This window comes from Fundulus heteroclitus, chromosome 4 (assembly GCF_011125445.2).
Source record: "Fundulus heteroclitus isolate FHET01 chromosome 4, MU-UCD_Fhet_4.1, whole genome shotgun sequence".
NCBI lineage: Eukaryota > Metazoa > Chordata > Actinopteri > Cyprinodontiformes > Fundulidae > Fundulus > Fundulus heteroclitus.
The window spans coordinates 31,260,031-31,266,257 of NC_046364.1; positions in this window are offsets into that span (position 1 = coordinate 31,260,031).

A 6,227-nucleotide genomic window follows, 5' to 3' on the forward strand; every position below is an offset into this window, starting at 1 on the left:
AGGCCACATAAAATCCTTCAGATGTCCGCAAATGGCCTGGGGTTGGGCTGCATGCTGGACGCTCCTTAGTGTACACACATTTTACATTTTGACCCAAATTCATCCATGCAAATCTAATCAATTTATATACATGGGACTCACGGTATGTGTTTTTATATGTGAATACATTTATACTAATGCTCTAGCTATTTATCTAATTATAGCTACTATATACAAAAAAAATGTCTCCGGACACATTTATTGGCACCCTTGGTAAAGACGTGTGAAAAGTCTTTAAATAGATGCCTTTAATTGATGCCACAAGAAATCACACTGGAAAATTGTATGTTAATTTGAGCACTTTTATTCGGAGGGTGGGGTCCAGTGTTTAGAAATAACCACTTTTTTACAAAATCAGAAGCTCATTCACACTTTACACAGACGTCTGTTTCCTTTAGGCACCGGCCAATTGGATGAGGATATATATATATATATATATATATATATATATATATATATATATATATATATATATATAAGCAACCTGCAGCTGTAAATTGTATGTCCTCCAGACACAAAAGGACCATCCTCCATTGTCGTCTCAATAAACAGACCTAAAACTCCTGTGGGTCGAGCAGGAGAGGGGACTTAGAACTTTAGGGATACAAAGATGGAGAGTTAAAGATCTCTTTCTCTGCATGCTCCAACGTTGTGTCATGTTATAGGAGACTAAGACCTGTCCTTAAGGCGGAAGAGCATTCAAACACCAAGAAGAGGTGATGCTTCTACAATGAAAGAATGAGTTATTCAAAGACTTTTTTCACATTTTTACAAGGAGTGCCATTAAATTTGTTCAGCAATGTAAAAGCCATCTTCACAGAACCTCAAAGGGAAGTGAAATATATTCCTAAAGATTTTTTAAAGCTTTAAAAACAGTTTCAATGTTTGTTTTTCTATTAAATAAGAAAAAAATAGATCACATATCTTTGCAGATTTGGTGCTTTATTACTTCTCATGCTGATAAAGCCCTTAAAACTACATTCTCTTTGAAACCTTAGTCAACAGGATGTTATGAGATATAAATCAGAGAAGGGAGGGCCGCTCACCTGCCATTTTATCAAAAACACCTTTAAATGTGCACTGCGGAAAACCGTCATTGTGCTCGGTCTGTGTTTTTTTTTTTACCACAAGGATTCAACCACTAAATCATTATTTAAATAAAGAAAAATGTTTATAACAAAAACCACTTTATTAACAAAGCCCATTGAATGGGCAGTTCTTGCACTGTAATAGAAAATAAACATACAAAGCAATTTTCTCTTTTATGTATCATTTGCAGATTGCCCACTTTTATGTGGCTTTATGCATTTTGACAGCCGAGCTTTAGTTATTTATTGTAAAGCACTGCACGCCTGGATTTTTAATTCATAAATCGAGACGGTCGCTGTAAAATCCCCTTCTGCATTTTAGTTGCAAGCACTTGTTGAATCCCGGCTTATGCTACCGGGACCGGATTGCTGAAAGCATGTACGTTTAGGATTAAATGGACTGTATTATTTAAAAAGTGGTTGAGGGGGCCCGGAGCTTACCGCCGCATAATTAAACTATAGCAACTCTTGGTGAATTTAGGTGTTTTAATCAATAATAAATAATACCAGCTTGTTGTAATGAAAGCTAAAAGGTGGTGCTTTTGTTTTATTGGCTGGGCTGTGTAATAAACCTGTTGTTACGGCGCTGACAATCCGTTCTGCTTTAAGATATAAAATAATCACTGTGTCTGGGCTGGGAGGTAATAGCGACCCCTCCCTGTCCAAAAGGAGTCACCTAAATGTGGATGTTCTGCTGACTCCTGAGGGTCTCTGGCTCCTGAGCCTTATGTCCATGCCAAAGATGTCTCCTCTAGCAACGTGCACTGTGACCGCCAGTGGGACGTTGTATACGCTGTAACTGCACTTTTGGAGAGAAGTGCAATGAGAAGTGGAAATCCCGTGACGTCTACAGCACTGGCAAGACATTTTGTCTCTAAAATTTAGTGCGTTGGGGGAAATTATCTTTGTTTACTGGCGTGGATGCTTTGGTTTAAACAGCAGGTACATGTTTTATACAGGAAGAATCATCCTAGAGGCAACGTATTGATCCCACTGTTTTCAATTTGTATTGTTAGCTGATTTTCTGGGCCGACTGTACCTCTGTATTTTTGTACAGACTGGACGTGTTGGTCGGTTCTGGTTGTTTTACTGCTATTTATTTACTGCGTGTCGTTTGTACAGAAGCGCTAAGCCCCGTGGCATATTCACATTTATTCAGCTGGTGTTTTATATTATCAACATATTGATACCACAATACAGTAGTTCTCTGCTTGTTTTATTTAATTTCCTTTTTAGAAGGGTGCTGGCTTTTTAGACTCAGAGCTGGACGAAGCTCCAAAAAAAATAAAAAATTTTGCACTTGTTTTTGTGGAAGTGGCACTATGTGATGATTATCTGCTCAAAGAATAATGTCTGGATACATTAAAAAAAATGTTAGTTATTTGAACCTTGCTGATTATATTTATCTGCTAAAAAGCAGGCTTTACATTTGTGGTGTGATTTATTTCCCCCAGTTTTACATTGTTTAACTGTGTGTTCATTAGCACTAATGTTTAACCAAGATTTTACCCTTCCTCTTGTTAGTGGTGCCGAGCTGTAGCGCTTCCCTCCACTGTAATTTCTGCTGACTTTTTTTTTTCTTTTTTTTCTGCATTTTAGACATTGCTTTTATAAGAGGAAGTGCTTGTTGATGCATTTTTAAATCACTTTGTAAAACTAATAAACATTTTTAAGTACAAAGCTGAAGACTGCAGTGCTTTCATATCCGTGTGACATAAGAAAATGCAAGGGATCCCCCCCGCCTCCCACTCCCCGACATGTGACGGTGTTTGTGGCATGTAGAGAGAGGCATGTCAAGATAAGAAACACCGCAAGACTTTTGAGTTTGCACGGCATCAAGGTTCCTCATATTTAACTTCCATGGGGCAAGATTTTCTCATGACTTGATAGTTTAACACTTTCTAAATGTCACTTAATGGACTTTTGGTTATTTCCCCCCCCCCCCCCCCATCATCAGCTTTGCTCAAAATTGGCTACAAAAGCAGAAACTCCACAGACAGGTTTCAACATGCCCAATTACTTAATCTGATTAAGGCAAGATAAATTTAATTAATCTGATTAAGGCGAGATAAATTTAGTTGTAGCCTATATTACATTCAGCGTTTTTGAAGTTTTTTGAAAGCTCGTTCCATAAAAACTGGATCCGCTTCTCCGTGTTTGGCTCTGATTCTGGGGGTGCAGAGCAGGCTCGGACCAGAAGATCTGAGTGGTCTGAAGGTTGATATAACGACAACAAACCTTTCAATGTATTTTGGTGCTAGGCCATTCTTTATTTATATTTTCAAGTCAATTCTCTGAAATACAGGGAGCCAATGTGAGGACATCAGTTTCTTTCCTAGTTTCAGTGAGGTGCAGCAGCGTTCTGAATCAACGGATTCTCAATCGACTTTTTAGGTAGAACCGTGAAGACACTGTAGCAGTAATCAATTAAAGATTAACGCTTCTATTCATTTTTCAGGAACATTAGTCCTTTGATCCCGGAAGCATTCTTCAGGGGATAAAATATCCCCTTTGTAATTGTGTTTATGTTCCTCTGAGTGCTCAGGTCTGAGTCCGTCACTACACCAAGATGTTGGGTCAGATGAGACTAAGATTGAACTATTCTGCCACCAAGAAAAACTTGTCTGTCTGGTGCAAATTCAACACTTCCCATCACCCCAAGAACACCATCCTGCTGGGACTGGGAAACTGGTCTGAATCAATGGATGGTGCTAAATGCAGAGATATTTCTGAGCGAAACCTGTCAGTCTGCCTGCTGGAGGTTCACCAACAGGACAATGACCCCAAGCAGCCTGCTAAAGTTGGTTCAAGGGGAATTGTGTTGAAATGGCCTAGTTAAAGTCCAGACCTCAATCCAATTAAGAATCTGCAGTTAGACTTTAAGAACACTGTTAACAAAAAAAAAAACCGGCCAACATAAAAGAGCTGGACCAGTTTTACCCTGAGCAATGGGCAGAAATCCCAGTGGCAAGATGTGGTGAGCTAATAGAGACGGATCCAAAGCAACCTGCGGCTGTAATTGTAGCAAAACGTAAAAATTAGCGCTCATCGGCATTTCTCTGTACAGCCTGGCTAAGCTGGAGATGTTTTGGGCAATGGGCAAAAATGTCAGCTTTTAGACGCGCAAGCCGTTAGTGACAGCTCCCAAAAGACTTGAAGCTGTAGTTGCCGTGAAAGGTGATGCTACAAATTGCTCACTCAGGGGAGGTAGTTACAGGATGAAAAACAACTGAGACTGGGTGGGATCGGCTCAGCTTCCAGCGAGATGATCTATCCATCCATATTATTAACGTAACTCAACTGTTACATCATGTGTGGACGGTGCGTGAAGAAAGTTTTCTGTCATCAGAAGGTTATGATAGTTCGAACACTGTCTCACCACGTGTGAACGATCCTCTCTGAAGACATTGGGCTTTGCAAGTTTCCACTGCTTGCACAGAAACCTGTTTGAGATGATCTTATTCACCAAAAAGCTGTGTAAAGCTATATAGCATGTAGGACTGGTCACTTGGAGCAAAAGCATCTCTAATCTTACGAATGATGTGGGTGTTCCATAAGTGAACCACTTTTTTGAGTTCTTCCTGAAAGACAAGAAAATAAACAAGTTCTTAAAGTACATACTCCATATTTAAAAGCATGTATCAAATAGTATTTATCTTTTGCATTCAAACATGCCTCAATGATATTTAAACAGGTGAACAGAATTAGCTGCTTATCCAAGAAGTCACCAGTAAAGTTATCTGAATTCTTCAGTTTTTGAAAAAGGTTCATCCAGTACTGTGCACGACGTTTCCTTAATAAAGCCCACCAGCTCTCAATGGGCTGGCTGTGGGTGCTGGATCCTACAATGAAGCTGTCATCATGATCAAGACGCAAAAACCTTTGAATGTCTTTCATTGTACCATACTCTGTCTCCGTGTCTATACGAATTATTTTATCAACTTCTGAAACAAAATATCCAGCAATAACTTTGGGACTACTGGACAGCTACCATCCATGCATTCAGCCTCAGAGATGCCAACCTGTAAACACAGCAGAGATTTTGTTATTGTTTTTTTCAATTTTTTTTAATTTTAAACAAAGGTGAAAATAACAAGTTATTTATCCTTTCTACAAATTAAGCATATTACTTTTGCTAAATGTGAGAAGCTAAATATTCCAAAGTCAAAGTTTTTTAAGCATTTACATTTTTAGTGTCAGATCAAATGCATTCTAAGATGTATGATGTAAAAGAGCACATTCATAATTTTTTTTTTAATCTTTGGCTGTATTTTTAATGTAGCCATCCTAAACCTGGTTCACCTACCTTAATGTTTTAGTTTATGGGAATTATTATTATTATTCCTGAGCTGCCCAGCTGAAATAAGAGCAGTTACTCAGGAGGTTGTCATCATCTTTTAGCTCATCTATTTCCTAAATATTAGTACATTACACCCCTTTATAAATGGTAACACCTCCTGATGTTTCACAGCTTCTATTTTTGTGTGTGCCTGTGTGTGTCCTGTCTGGTAATGTAGCATTAAGAATTGTTGTCTTAATGCCAAAGAGAGCACAACAAATTTTACTTTCACAAGTGGAGCCTTACTGATTTCGCCATAGTGCTCCGCTTGATTTCTGTATGCAAGAAGCTTGATTAGATTTTAAGCTGGGACCATTTCATGTTAAATGGACACAGACACGGGAAGGCAAAAAAGGAAAGAAACAGATGAGACAAAATGCTAAAAGAGAGAGAAGGTGAAAGAGAAAAAGGAGAAGAAAGGGAGAGAGCAAGATAACATCCTTGAGTCTGCTTCTACACCTGCAAAGAGAGATATAAAAAGAACAGCAAAGACAAATCGATAAAGTATTACAAGTACAGACAACCATTGCCTTGATACCGTCACTGAAGAATATGCAGTATGATTTAATACTAAATGTATAAAGTGATAGCTAAATATATAATATGGGTTTTCTGTATACAAGTAAATCTGTAAATAGCTGAATCCAAGCACCTCTAGGTGTTTGTGAGAGTTTGCTTGTGTATATAAGGTTTATTCATAAGAAAAATGCTCCTTAGCAGTTGTGAGGAGCCAAAGACTCACCCCCAGAGCGCTGAGGAAG